Source organism: Triticum aestivum, chromosome 4D, assembly GCF_018294505.1.
Source record: "Triticum aestivum cultivar Chinese Spring chromosome 4D, IWGSC CS RefSeq v2.1, whole genome shotgun sequence".
NCBI classification, from domain to species: Eukaryota; Viridiplantae; Streptophyta; class Magnoliopsida; order Poales; family Poaceae; genus Triticum; species Triticum aestivum.
In genome coordinates this window covers 426,825,619-426,841,363 of record NC_057805.1, presented here as the reverse complement: position 1 = coordinate 426,841,363, position 15,745 = coordinate 426,825,619, and positions in this window count along the sequence as shown.

The following is a 15,745-nucleotide window of genomic DNA, read 5'->3' as shown; positions in this document are numbered from 1 at the left end:
GGGGGGCCCTTCTCCTTTTCCCTTTTTTTTCTTTGTTCTGTGTTCTTTTGCATTTTCTTTTTATTTGTTTATTTTCTTTTCTGTTTTATTTCATTTAAAAGTATTTAGGCATTTTATAAAAAGGAGTTTTCTCCACAATAATTACCAGTGTATTATTTGGCACCCACCGAACATTTTTGTTTAAATTTTTGAAAACTTTTATTTTCCACTTTAATTTTAATTGAAGTTTGAATTAGGAGTTTGATAGGAAATGTGATTCCAATGTGATCAAGCCCTGTTTAGCAACATGATTAGCTTAATCACAGAGAGTTACTGTAGCATGATTCTCGGGGTGTTACAGATACCTCAGATTTTTGTTGGATCTGGTTGACCATGGCGATCTCGGCGTCCCGGCTCTTGTGAACTTGGTTGATGTAGCCAGAGACGAGCTCTCCAATGCTCAAGTCGGTGTAGCTGGAGAGGTCCAGATTCACCCGGTGAGGCTGCAGCAACTCCCCCTTCGCGGAGCATTTGGCCAGCACGGTCGGCCGCCCCGGCTCAACATACTCCGTCCGGGTAATTACCACGTCCGGGTCGTCAGCTGGTGGGGCAGAGCTGGAGGCCTCTGGGTTAACCGACGCTTCGGTCGTTGTCTTGGTAGTCGGGGCAGGGGCTTCAGGCGCCGTGTCCATGGGTATGGTGGCTTCGGGGGCGGAGGCAGCTGGCGGCTCTTGAGCCGTCGCCTCCGGCTCAGGCAAGTCCGGCACTCCGGCTGACCTGGTCTTCTTTGCTCTTTTGGTGAGCTTTGCCTGGGCACTGAAAAGGCAGAAGTGTTAGGCACACAAGGAGTAAGTACAGACAGATAATGTAAGGAGATTGTTATTACCCGGGTGCAGTCTTGAAGGCCGGCAGACTTGACTGCATGGAGTCACCCGAAGAGGGGGAGGTCTCCTGATAATTGGAGTCAGAAGAGTTGAGTGGCTGACGGATGACACCCGCCAACGAATGAAAAGGGTACAAGTGAGAAAAAACCTCAGTGCGACGCTTCCTTGTTGCGTCGGGTAACCCGGCGGAGAGGTCGGTGTCCTTGCGGGCCCGGGTGTGACGCCGGCTTTCGTGAACCTGCTGCTTCAAAAGAAATTGAGGGTCTTGATGAGCTAATGGATGTGAAAAGCTTACTTTCCGGCTTACTCTTCGGACTTTCAGCTGTGGCAAAGGCTCCGAGTCGGAGGAAAATGACATTACGTCTTCAACCACCGGGTTACTGGCGCCGGTGTCATCCTGTCAATAAGCAAAATGTTGATAAGGCGGACAACAACAAACAACAAATATGGCAAGAGTTTAAAGGTTTAAGGGTTACCTCTGACTCGGAGCTGTCGCTTAATTGCAGTAGCTCCGAAGCAGCGGGTCTGCTTCCCTTTTTGCGAGGGGCGGCTTTCTTGGCGGCTTTCTTCGCCTTCCTGGCCTTCTTGGCCGCCTCATGGTCATACTTGACCCGCCAGAATTTATCATCAGCCTGAGAAATACAGTAATGAATTCTTAAAATGGTTCAGAGCAAGGTGACATGCAAAAGAAGTTGAAAGGTTAAAGTCAGCGGCTTACCGCTGGGGCTGGATTGGTCTTGCAGAACGGGGCTAGCCCGGTTCTTCCACAGTCTGCCAGGCTCTCGTTTAACAGAGCCTTGGTCTCTTCTTCAGCAACGTCTTCTGGAAGATCATTGCGACTGTGCCTCTGCGGGTCATCGTTTCGCCCGGTGTACTCACACATTAAGCCGGGGCGGCGGCTCAATGGGATCACCCGCCATGAGATCCAGACCCCAACCAGGTCTATTCCGTTCAGACCGTTGCCTAGCAGGGCCTTGATCTTATTGATCGTTGGAAGCAGAGGCTGGCATTCCGCGGCAGTCAGTTTGTCGGATAGTGGATGAGTCGGCTCTAGGCGTGTTGGGCGAAAGCCGGGCAGCGGGTTCTCGTCAGCCGGGGACGTATCTTGGCAGTAGAACCAAGTCATATTCCAGTCCTTGGGGTGGCTCGGCGGCTCTGCGTAAGGGAATAGACAGTCCCTGCGCCGTTGGATGGAGATGCCGCCTAATTCCAGACTTGGCCCGTTCGCACACTCGTTTTGGTGGTTTAAGTAGAACAGTTCTCTGAAATGCAGCAAACTGGGCTCCTCTCCAAGGTACACTTCGCAAAAGACTTGGAAGTTGCAGATGTTGGATACGGAGTTGGGTCCTATATCCTGAGGCCGAAGGTCAAAGAAGTTGAGCACATCCCGGAAGAATTTTGAGCCGGGCGGTGCGAAGCCCCGGCTCATATGGTCCGCAAAGATCACTACCTCCCCGTCCCTCGGCTGTGGTCTTTCCTCAGACGGATCAGGGGCATGGTAGGACATCACTTCCTTCTTGGGCAGATATCCGGACTTAACGAAGTTGGCCAGGGTGTCGTCAGTAACGTTAGATCTCATCCAGTTGCAAGTGATGGGAGCCTTGGGAGGCATGGTGAAGGTTGGTGGTCTATGGTAAAGAGAAAAGTGTCCGGGTTAATTATAAGCCGGAGATTATCATTCAAACTACAATGGCGGCTTATGAAGGGGACTAATGATATATATTCAGATACGGTGGGTTATCTAAGCCGTAGGGGCATTCAGAATAAGTTGGTCATCTACGGCTTACCGCAGTTAAGCCGGAGGATTCTACAGAGCATGGTGCTCTTTAAACTGGAAAGTTCTATGGCGCGTGTTTTCTTTAAGTCGGAAATATAAGCCGCCAAGATTCAAGGGCTGTAGTTTTTACTAAGTGTGGTAAAACAGATTTCACATATTGCAGTAACTTTTTCGGATCAAAATGGTCGGGTGAAATGAAAATTTTCTAGACCTAAAAAACAGAGGCAAGAGAAGTTCTTGAGGTGGAACATGGTTCTTATGCAGTAAAAGGAGGGTTTTTTGCAGGTGAAATGGATCTCAAACATCTACCGCACTGACTCTATGTGAGGTTAAAGATCAACCGAGTGCAGTGACTACAAGAGCTACTGAGGTTTACGGCAATGGTGATGAACGCGAAGAACACAAGATGAACCCTACAGTAGATCTATCTGACAGGGCAAAGGAGACTCACCGGAGTTGGAAAGAGCGGAGGTCGCTGCCGTGAATCTGGTCCGAATCAGGGTGATGCAGCGGCCGGGTTGATGAAGACCAGGGGCGCGACGGCGGCGGCAGTGGCGGAGCTCGGGCAGAGGAGCGACGGCGCGAGGAGGAAGAAGGAGAGCGTGAGAAGAAAGCGTTGGGCCGGCCTATTTATAAGGCAGAGTCATAAGTGGGCGCGAGATTCAAGGAGACCACGGCGTGGTTATCTCCCCCTCACGGCGCCTCGATTTTCGGAATGACAGTAAAAGCAAAGATCCGTTGCGGATCTCGCGGAGTAAAAAACGGACTTAATGGAGGATGACGTCACGGCGGATTATCCGGAGTCCAGAGGATGACGTCACTCCGGGTTATGGCTTTCATATGAATGGTAAGCCGGAGCTTTTTTCTTTCGGCAGAGTTGAAGATTGACGCGAGCCGGCTCAAGTCAATCTGGGGCCTAATGTTGAGAATGTAGACCTTAGAGTCACCCGCCAGGAGGGGCCGAGTTACTCTTTGGATGGTCATTGCCAGAAGCCCGGAGCCAAGTTTCAAGACGATGGGCCAGAGATGGGCTGAGACCCGGATATGGCTTAGGGCCTGTAGTGACAATCATTATTATGGTAGACTTGTAGTATAAGGCAAGTATGGTTTAGAGTCCGAGCCGGACGTTCTTATGAGCCGGTCGGGACTCTGAGAGCTGCTGGGCGTCAGCCTCCCTATATAAAGGGACGACCCGGCAGCGGTTCGAGGGCGACAACAACCTCATCGAGAGCCGAGCATAGCTGTTTAGCTCCCTGGTGATCGTAACCCTAATCAATATCACCTCAAACTGGACGTAGGCTTTTACCTTCACCGTAAGGGGCCGAACCAGTATAACCCCTCGTGTTCCTTGTCCCGCATAACCCCTTCAAGCTTCCTAGTTGCGATGGCTCCACGACTAAGTCCTAGCTTGAGGACATCTGCCGTGACAATTCCACGACAGGATCCGTGCCGCGGTCAACCCCGAAGGTCGAACCCCCCTCGTTTTTCCACCAAGTCATTTTTCATGTGATGTTTTTATCCCATGTTCATCGCATCATAACTTCATGCTCGGTGCTCCGATTTGTGCATATGATATATCGAAATATTCATTGTTAGATGATCTTCATTTTGTTCCATTGGGTCATGTTCATTAGAGTTCATCTTGATGCCCTAATCATCGTTGCAAGAGTGCTATATGCTGTTAACTGCTGTCTGTTTACAGAACTTGGTGATTTGTCTTTTTTATTGCATTTTGTGTGTACATCCTATGAGCTTGAGCTCTACATGTGTTTTGAACTATATCATGCCATCTTTACAGGGGTGCTTATCTTGTATTTTTGTGATCTATTTGGTGACTAGGATAAGCATGCAAAGTAGCTTCCGTGATGTTGCTGATTTCTGTGACAGTGATTTCTGCTAAGTCTGTAGCTGTAACATTGTGATGCCATGTAAACCTGCTGTCTCCATGAGTTCTATGCATAATATGGAGATGTTCACTAAGGATGTTTTGTTAAACATGTTATGCTCTATCCATCCATGCCCTTGTTTGCAATTATAGCCTGCCTTAGATTGCTGTTATCATGCTCCAAATTTACTAAATAATGTTGCTGTCAGCCTATTAACATTTAGTTCAGTTTTGCCATGTGTTTTGCTAGTGATCCATGCACTCTATGACTATGCTATTGCCATGCTTAGCTTCATAATAATGCCATATTACTGCTGGTTACCTTTTCATGCCATGTATTGCTCTGTGGTGAGTGGTTCAAGCTCACCAACATGCCTACTTATCGTTATTTCTGCCATGCTCTGTTTTTCTTCCAAATCTGAATCTGTTTATGAAACTTGCTATGTTTACATGGGTGCCATCATATCTTCTGTGCCTGTTTGGCTCGTGATCAGTAAGGGACTTTTGTTCTATGCCATTAGTAGATTCATGTCAATGCCTTTGTTTGCTATGATATGTTTATGTAGCATGTTGTTTGATAGCCATAAACTTTGCAACCTGATGTTATTTCTGCCATGTCCAGTGATTTCTGCTAAGTCTGTGAATCTGTTATTATTTGCAATCTTGCCATGCCCTTTTGAGCGAGTTCTAGTGATTTCTGGAGATAGCTCAGTGTCGTGGAATTGTCACGGCAGATGTCCTTAGTGTCAGGACTTAATCGTGAGGCCAACGCATCTATGTGGTAGCTTGAGAGGGGTTGAGCGGAATCGAGAGACTCGACACAAGACAAGGATTTAGACAGCTTCGGGCCCCGGGAAACATCATCCGGTAACAACCCTACATGCTGTTTGAGGCTAGGTTTCATTATGATCACGGGAGAGTCGCCGGGAACCGGCTCTCGGTGTTTAGCCCTATCGATTGTTTCTTGTCCCCTCTTGGGGTGCCCTGCCCCTCCTTATATAAGTTAGAGGGGCGGGTTACATGTGGAGTCCAACTCGGACTTAAGATTTAACCTTACTTTGATGTCTCACCATGGGCTTCTTAACGTCTTGGGCTTCTTACAATCTGGCTTACGATCTGACTTACCATCTGGCTTACCATCTGGCTTACCGTCTGGCTTACGATCTGACTTACCATCTGGCTTACCGTCTGGCTTAACATGTGCCGTGTTACATGACTGTGTCTGCCGGGTTACATGACCATGTCTGCCGGGTTACAATGCTCAACTGTTCCCGCGAGCTTAACCTACTTAACTGTTCCTGCCGGCTTATAGTCTGCCGGGTCATTAATGAAACACCCAATCCCAGCCGGGTTATATCTCCAGCCGGGTCATACTGCGGGGTATATCCCCGACACTCGGTGTTCATGTTTTGTGATGCTTTACCTGTATATCATGGCCATGCCTTTTTTTATCATGTTGAGGTGCTGTAGCATGTTGTTTTGATACTTGCAAGATGCCTAGTTGCTGTTTTGGACAGATTGTTGCTATATCTTGTTTGGAGTGTATTTGTTGCACCGTTGCTCCGTTTTGAGCATGTTCTATATGAAACTTGCTTAGTTTTGCATGTAGTCTCATATTATCATGTTGCATCCTTGTTTTGAGGTGATTGCTTGATGTTTGAATGCATTTTGCATCAATGCCATGTTTAACTTTTTTGCTCATATCTTCTAGGCCATAGCTCCGAATCTAATGAACTTTATATGTAACTTGGCTAGAATTTCGTGTAGATCATCTTGGTGCATCTTAACGTGCTATTTAACAACTTGAACATAAGGTTTATTCAGATCTGGACCAATTTCGAAATTTGTATATGAGGACTTACCGGAATTGTTATATGTTGTTTCCGGCCTCATTTAAACTTGCTTTGATGTGTTGCTCTTGTATGCATCATCTCTTGCCATGAGTAGCTTCATATAGCCTTGTCATGCATCATACTTGGTTGAGCATCATGCCTTGTTCATGTGTGGTGTGTTTACCATGTTGTGTGCTTCTTCTCGATAGTTCCCGTGTCGTTGCGATCGTGAGGATTCGTTCGTCTTCGTGGCTTCATCTTCTTCATGGACTCGCTCTTCTTCCTAGCGGGATTTCAGGCAAGATGACCGTCACCTTGGATCTCATTACTATCATTGCTATGCTAGTTGCTTCGTTCTATCGCTATGCTGTGCTACCTAACACTTGCTCTTCAAGCCTCCCAAATTGCCATGAACCTCTAACCTTTGTCACCCTTCCTAGCAAACCGTTGTTTGGCTATATTACCGCTTTTGCTCAGCCCCTCTTATAGCGTTGCTAGGTCCAGGTGAAGATTGCTCCATGTTGGATTATGTTTATGTTGGGATATCACAATATCTCTTATTTAATTAATGCATATATATAGTTGGTAAAGGGTGGAAGGCTCGGCCTTATGCCTGGTATTTTGTTCCACTCTTGCCACCCTAGTTTCCGTCATACCAGTGTTATGTTCCTTGATTTTGCGTCCCTTACGCGGTTGGGTGATTTATGGGACCCCCTTGACAGTTCGCTTTGAATAAAACTCTTCCAGCAAGGCCCAACCTTGGTTTTACATTTGCCTCACCTAGCCTTTTTCCCTTGGGAGTCACGCATCCCGATGGTCATCTTTATTTTAACCCCCCCGGGCCAGTGCTTCTCTAAGTGTTGGTCCGAACCGAGCAGCCTGCGGGGCCACCTCGGGGAAACTTGAGGGCTGGTTTTACTCGTAGCTTGACTTATCCGGTGTTGCCCTGAGAACGAGATATGTGCAGCTCCTATCGGGATGTCGGCGCACCGGGCGGCTTTGCTGGTCTTGTTTTACCATTGTCGAAATGTCTTGTAACCGGGATTCCGAGACTGATCGGGTCTTCCCGGGAGAAGGAATATCCTTCGTTGACCGTGAGAGCTTATAATGGGCTAAGTTGGGACACCCCTGCAGGGTATAAACTTTCGAGAGCCGTGCCCGTGGTTATGTGGCAGATGGGAATTTGTTAATGTCCGGTTGTAGAGAACTTGACACTTGACTTAATTAAAACGCATCAACCGCATGTGTAGCCATGATGGTCTCTTCTCGACGGAGTCCGGGAAGTGAACACGGTTTATGGGTTATGTTTGACGTAAGTAGGAGTTCAGGATCACTTCTTGATCATTACTAGTTCACGACCGTTCCGTTGCTCCTCTTCTCGCTCTTATTTGCGTATGTTAGCCACCATATATGCTTAGTCGCTGCTGCAACCTCACCACTTATCCTTTCCACACCCATTAAGCTTTGCTAGTCTTGATACCCATGGTAATGGGATTGCTGAGTCCTCGTGGCTCACAGATTACTACAACACCAGTTGCAGGTACAGGTTATGCGATGATCCTGACGCGAGAGCGATGATACTTGTTTGGAGTTCTTCTTCTGCTTCTTCTTCGATCGGGGGATAGGTTCCAGGTCGGCAGCCTGGGCTAGCAGGGTGGATGTCATTTGAGTTTCTGTTGGTGTTTCATCCGTAGTCGGATGTTGATCATGTGTATGATGTATTGATGTATTCTTGCGGCATTTGTATGCCTTGTATGTATCCCCAACTATTATGTAATGTTGATGTAATACCTTGCAAAAGAGTTTCAATATGCGGGTCTATCCTTGGTGGGACCTTCGAGTTCCTCTCGGATAGGGTTGCATATTGGGCGTGACACTAACGCCGGGGGCAGCAAGTCTAGCCCCAAGCCGAATACGGCGCCGGAACCTCCAGTGGTTCCGGATTCTGTCAGGCAACCCCTCGCTAAGGGGGGCAAGCCGTCTGTGCCGATGGCCTTTGTCCATCCAGAGGCATCGGACAACTTGCTGGAAGTGCTTCGCGGCGCTTCCATTGACGAAGAGCACCGCACTATTATGAGTGCGGTAGTCAAGAAGGTTCAGTCCGCTAAGAGCAGACTGACTGAAGCTTGTGCCAGCCTCCTAACCGGCTTTGAGGTAAGTAATCAAATTGTAAGAAAATGTGACATCATAGACAGTAGCCCCTGATGCTCTGTTTGGTGTTCGCAAGGCAAGGCCGAACAGAGGATCAAATAATAATCACATGAGTCTAATCGAAATATGTCTATGTGAATAAGCAGGCTTCGCTGCTGGCCGCAGCCGCTCGCACGGCGGAGGTCGCCGCACTGAAGCGGGACCTTGAGCGGTCCAAGGAAGAGCTTGGCCTTACCAAGAGGCAGCTCGAAGAGAACAAAGGTAAGTAGTACCCCGTCTGTTTATTGATAAAGAGAAAGAAATGTGGTTTGTTAGATCACAGGATCGTTATGAATTTGCTAGGGGCCGCGACCGAAGTGGCGGCCCTGAAGAAGGCGTTGTCTGAGGCCGAAGTCAAAGCGGCCATGGAGCGCACCGAGCGCGAGAGGCCCGCGTCGGCGAGGTTCAGTAAGAGCTCCGGGATTTCGTCAAGAAATATGAGTCCCTGGAGCATGACTCTAAGAAGAAAGGGTCCGAGCTTGCGAAGGCCCGCGAGAACGTACAAAATGCCAAGGCCGAAGCCCAGAAGGCTCTCCAGGAAATTGAGGCGGTTAAGAAGATAGCGGCGGGTAAGGCATTCATTATGCAAAGCAAGCATGTGAAGGAAACTTTTCTTTACTTACCCAAATTCGGAGCTCTCCAGGAGCGTTCGCAGATCTGCCCCGCAGCGTATCGGATGCCGCAGAGTTCTACCTGGCCGAGGAAGGGAGCTCGATGGAGAAGTTGTGCTGGTCTCAGTATACTGGGACCGAACATCCGCTGCCCCTGAGCGACCAGTTGAAGCAACTGGTCGAGTTGCACAAGGCGGCCAAACTGGCCATGAGGGGCCTCATAGTCCGGATGTGGCCTGGCGAGCCCCTGCCTGGCAGCTATTTCGGCCTGGTAAGGCGACTTGTGAACGCCTGCCCACGGCTTGAAGTCATAAAGCGGTCCGTCTGCATTGAGGGTGCACGCAGGGCCTTTGCCCGTGCGAAAGTGCACTGGGCGAAGATGGACGCCGAGAAGCTGGTGAAGGAGGGGCCGCCGGAGGGCAAGGAGCATCGCCACCCCGAATGTATTATGACAGTGTCCTGAAGGGTGCCCGCCTTGTGGCGGAGGAATGTTCTAAGGATGTAATATTTGAATGAATGTACTCATGTGATCGTGTGATATGAAAACGAGTTCATGTGCGCTATATAACGCTGTGTTGATTTAAAATATTACCTTCTATGCGGCCGTTTATAAAATCTGAGAGTTGGCTAGTCGTCGGCTTCTGCCCCCATGTAACTAGTACTGGGGTGTTCGGGATAAACCTGAGCACTCTGTATCCCAATTTTGGGTCCTTCGAAGGAGGTGTTCAGCACAATGAACCAGGCAATCGGACTATAAAGCTTTATCACTCTCACTTAGCCATAGAAGTCTACAATTTTAAATTTTGGCGAAGCCCCTAGTATTCGGAAGGCCGAATTGGGGCGCTATATACGCCTAAATCAGACAAGGCCGACTCCTCGCCCGAAGCGAAAAAAATCTTTAAGGATTTGAGACCTCTCGAACAGCGACCAGCTCTCGCCTTATCATGACAGTCAGTTTTCGACTTTCTCTACTGAGGTGCTCGTCCGGAAGAACCGGGACACAATCGCAGTAGTTCTCCCAGTGCTACCTTAGCCGATATAGCGGAACGTAAGGTACCAAAACATGGGAGCCGGGCAAACCCAACTATTGACCCAAGACATGATTCGGAGCTGATGCATATAATGCTATAAGTTCGGGGTGCCGCACTGTCGAAAGTGTCCGGACTTTTTGTGCCGTATTATGGGGTACACTAAAGCCCCTGGCGCACTGATCGTACCAGAATGTACGAGTGCCATTTGTCCTAAATAAGCAGACAAGGAAAAAAGAGAAATGCAATAATAGGCTAACGCTATACATTGTTGTTTAAATAATACGTCAAAGCGTACGTATACAAGTAGTGTAATAAGCAAAAAATAGGACTATTTGACATGTCCTATCCAAGGGCAAGCTGCGTATGGGTATGTAAAAACAGGTACATCGATCGTTATCAGAGACCACCTGGGATTTCCCTTGTACGTCAGAGCTTCTTGCTTCCTTGGTATTTCCTTCTCGTAATGCGTCCAGCAATCAGACTGCCGGAAAGGGCTTCCAGAGAGTAAGGTCCTGAAAGAGAGAAAATGATAAAGGTATACAGCCCCTGGGGCGGTTGAGCCGCATTGTGGGACGTGTCCTAGCCGTGCCTCCGCCTATGCCCATGGTATTTTTAGTGCGTAATTATGTACGCGCGGCACAAATTTCATCGCTTGACTGGGACTAGGACGGAGGCCGAATTGCTAGGCGAGCTCCGAACGTGCCAGGCGATCATGTTGCAGGTTACTCCGGACTCGCTTGAAGGTGTCCGGGGGCTTTATCGCCGAATTGGCGGTTTGCCTTAAAGGCTGCTTTGTGCTTCTGCTGCGAGGGCCGCAGTGTGCTCCTCCGTGCGGAGCGAGCGTTCTGTGTATCCATTGACTGTTATAAGCCCACGAGGTCCTGGCATTTTGAGCTTGAGGTATGCATAATGCGGTACTGCATTGAATCTGGCAAATGCGGTTCGTCCGAGCAGTGCGTGATAGCCACTGCGGAACGGGACGATATCGAAGATTAACTCCTCCCTTCGGAAGTTGTCCGGAGATCCAAAGACCACTTCCAGTGTGATTGAGCCCATGCAACGAGCCTCTACACCTGGGATGACACCTTTAAAGGTGGTTTTAGTCGGTTTGATCCTCGAAGGGTCTATACCCATTTTGCGCACTGTATCCTGATAAAGCAGGTTCAGGCTGCTGCCACCGTCCATAAGGACTCGGGTAAGGTGAAATCCGTCAATGATGGGATCAAGGACCAATGCGGCAGAACCACCATGACGGATATTAGTGGGGTGGTCCCTACGATCGAGAGTGATCGGACAAGAAGACCATGGGTTGAACTTTGGGGCGACTGGCTCCATCGCATAGACGTCCCTTAGTGCACGCTTCCGTTCCCACTTGGGAATATGGGTTGCGTATATCATGTTCACCGTTTTCACTTGGGGAGGAAATTTCTTCTGTCCTCCTGTGTTCGGCGGCCGGGACTCCTCCTCATCGTCGCTATGCAGCCCCTTTTCCTTGTTTTCAGTATTCAACTTGTCGGCCTGCTTGAACACCCAGCATTCTCTGTTGGTGTGATTGGCTGGCTTATCGGGGGTGCCATGAATTTGACACGAGCGATCGAGTATGCGGTCCAAACTGGACGGGCCCGGATTGCTTCTTTTGAACGGCTTCTTCCGTTGACCGGATTTAGAGCCACTGAATCCGGCATTGACTGCCGTGTCTTCGGCGTTGTCACCGTTGTTGCGGCGCTTGTGTCTGTTGCGACGTGGTCTGCCGTTACTATCTTTGGCATCTGAATTGCCATGATTTCTTGATGTGCTGTTGCTGCGAGCTAGCTAGCTGTCCTCGCCCGCGCAAAAGTGGGTTATGAGTGTCGTGAGGGATGCCATGGACTTCGGCTTCTCCTGGCCGAGGTGTCGGGCGAGCCACTCGTCCCGGATGTTATGTTTAAATGCCGCTAAGGCCTCGGCATCCGGACAATCGACAATTGGTTCTTTTTAGTTAGGAACCGAGTCTAGAATTTCCTGGCCGATTCCCCTGGCTGTTGGGTTATGTGGCTCAAGTCATCAACGTCTGGTGGTCGCACATAAGTGCCCTGGAAGTTGTCAAGGAATGCGTCTTCCAAATTCTCCCAACTGCCAATGGAGTTTGCTGGCAGGCTATTCAGCCAATGCCGAGCTGGTCCTTTGAGTTTTAGTGGGAGGTACTTGATGGCATGTGGATCGTCACCGCGGGCCATGTGGATGTGGATGAGGAAATCCTCGATCCATACCACGGGTTCTGTTGTGCCATCATATGACTCAATGTTCACGGGTTTGAATCCTTCTGGGAATTCATGATCCATTACTTCATCGGTGAAGCATAGGGGGTGTGCGGCGCCTCTGTGTCGGGCTATATCACGACGCAGTTCATACGAGTCTTGTCTGCTGTATTCGGCCCGACCGGATTTGCTTTTAGTGTATCCGGCGTGACGATCATCGTCACGCGTTGGGGCGCGACCCCGTGATCCGTAGATCGATCTTGTATGTCCTGCTTTGTTTTCCAATACGTCTCGCAGGTCCCGCGTGTTGCCCCGGGCCTTTGTATTTTTGTTTGAATGGCGGCGGGGTGTGGGCTGGACTTCGGGCTGATATGCCCGTCTGTCTTGGCCACGAGGTGGCCGATCAGCCGCATCATACGCTGGTGATGTAGGTTTTAATGCTTCCTCCTTGAGTTGGGGTAGCAACCTGCGCTTTGGGTAACTCTTGGTTGGGCGCTCGAGTTTGTATTCCTTGGCCGCCAGGACTTCAGTCCATCTATCCGCTAGCAGATCTTGATTAGCTCGAAGTTGTTATTGCTTTTTCTTCAGGCTGTTTGCTGTGGCTATAAGCCGGCGCTTGAAGCGCTCCTGCTCGACGGGATCCTCAGGCACGATAAATTCTTCGTCGCCGAGGCTCACCTCGTCTTCGGAGAGAGGCATGTAATTGTCATCCTCTGATTCTCCGTCTGCTGCCTGTTCCGGAGGGCTAGCTTGTTCATCCTCCCGCTCGAGGTCTGGCTGGAGGGGATTGTCGTCGTCTTCGACACTATCCGGAGCGTTATTATCTCTTGTGCCGGTATCGCTGCTTTTGCTATGGCGGGACTTAGAGCGGCGCTGCTGACGTCGGTGCTTGGATTGCTTCTTGGAGGGATTATCCTTCGTTGTCTTATCGCCATCGCCTTCTTTGGGGGTGTCCACCATGTATATATCATATGATGAGGTGGCAGTCCAGCGCCCTATGGGCGGTGGTTCCTGTTCGTCTCCTGCATCGTCGTCCATACCGTCGATGTCTTCGGAGCCAAAATCGAGCATGTCGGTTAAATCGTCGACAGTGGCTACTAAGTGGGTGGTGGGTGGGGAGCGAATTTCTTCGTCGTCCGCATCCCATTCTAGCCGGACATAGTTCAGCCAAGGGTCTCCTGAGAAGGAGAGAGACCTCAATGAGTTTAGCACATCGCCCAGTGGTGAGTGCTGAAAGATATCTGCGGAGGAAAACTCCATAATCGGTGCCCAGTCAAATTCGATAGGCACGGACGCAGGCGGCTCAGAGCCCGTGGCCGGGGACGAATCCAGGTGTCTGGCAACACGGGTCTCATAGGAAGTGAAGTCAGCATTCGGCTCTATCGCCGCTGAGTGCGCGGCCTTCGTGGCGGGGTCCATCCACCCGTCCTCGGACGGCGCAATCTGCTCCGGATTGAGGGCCGGAGTAGTTGCAGGTGTGATCTCCCGAACACTGTCCGACTACAGAACTAAGTCATGCCCGTCGTGAATGTGCGGCGCACCTGACATGGGCTCGAATCCGTCGAAGATCAAGTCTCCGCGGATGTCGGCAGTATAGTTCAAGTTTCCAAACCTGACCTGATGGCCGGGGGCGTAGCTTTCGATCTGCTCCAGATGGCCGAGCGAGTTGGCCCGCAGTACGAAGCCGCCGAATACGAAGATCTGTCCGGGGAGGAAAACCTCGCCCCGGATCGCATCGTTGTCGATGATCGGAGGAGCCATCAAGCCTTATGGTGACGGCATAGTGGAACTCTCAATGAAAGCACCAATGTCGGTGTCAAAACCGGCGGATCTCGGGTAGGGGGTGCCGAACTGTGCGTCTAAGGTGGATGGTAACAGGAGGCGGGGGACACGATGTTTACCCAGGTTCGGGCCCTCTCGATGGAGGTAATACCCTACTTCCTGCTTGATTGATCTTGATGATATGAGTATTACAAGAGTTGATCTACCACGAGATCGTCGAGGCTAAACCCTAGAAGCTAGCCTATGGTATGATTGTTGTTGTCCTACGGACTAAACCCTCTGGTATATATAGACACCGGAGGGGGCTAGGGTTACACAGAGTCGGTTACAAGGGAGGAGATCTACATATCCGTATTGCCAAGCTTGCCTTCCACGCCAAGGAGAGTCCCATCCGGACACAGGACGGAGTCTTCAGTCTTGTATCTTCATAGTCCAACAGTCCGGCCAAAGGATATAGTCCGGCTGTCCGAGGACCCCTAATCCAGGACTTCCTCAAAGGACCTCACCTGGCGACTTTGCGTAGATTACCGACATCTGAACGCCATTACCATCAAATCACGCTATCCGATGCCAATCATCGATGAGTTACTTGATGAGTTGGCTGGCTCTCGATGGTTCTCAAAACTAGACCTGCGTGCAGGTTACCATCAGATACGTTTGTTGCCGGAGGACGATCACAAGACGTTGTTCAAAACTCACCAAGGGCATTTCCTGTTTTGTGTGCTGCCGTACGGAGTGACGGGTGGACCACCTACATTCCAAGGTGCTATTGACACAGTGCTCGCTCCGTGCTGCGCCAGGGCGTGTTGGTTTTCAGGGACGACATACTTGTCCACACCGAAACCTTGGAGGAGCATGTGGAGCGTCTGACTCAAGTTTTGCAATTACTGGCTCAACATGAGCTGTACACCAAACGTTCGAAGTGCATGTTTGCGCAACATAGCATCAGTTATTTGGGGCACATCATTAGTTACCAAGGGGCGCCAACTGACGAAAGCAAAGTGCAGGCGATCAAAGAGTGGCCAGTACCCGATATCGTGAAGAAACTGTGAGGGTTCCTTGGATTAGCCGGTTACACTACAAAAAAAGACACATCCGTGACATTTTGGGCCGAACAAAAATCTTTTCTGTCATACTTATGACACTTCTATGACGATAATTGTGACAAAACCCGGTATCATCATAGATGTGGTGGGGTCCTACTCCATGACAAAAAATCATGACAGAAAATGGGCTTTTCGTCCTGGGCGGGCCGGAGACGCAGCTGAATGACATTCTTTGGGCCGTCCATGACGGAAAAAACCGTGGTAGAAGCGCGGGCGCGGAAAATATCAGGGAGTCCCCGGTTACGGTGGGTGGTCGGGGGCCGAGTGATGCGCGTTTCTCTCGTATGTATGCGCGTGTGTGCGAGGCGTTGGGCTCTAACTGAACCCGAGCGATTGCACTGCAGGCTACGCGTTACTGAACCCGAACGATCGATCAGTGGCTGTTAACTGAACCCGATCGAGCGATTCCTTCGCTACTACTGCTAACGGAA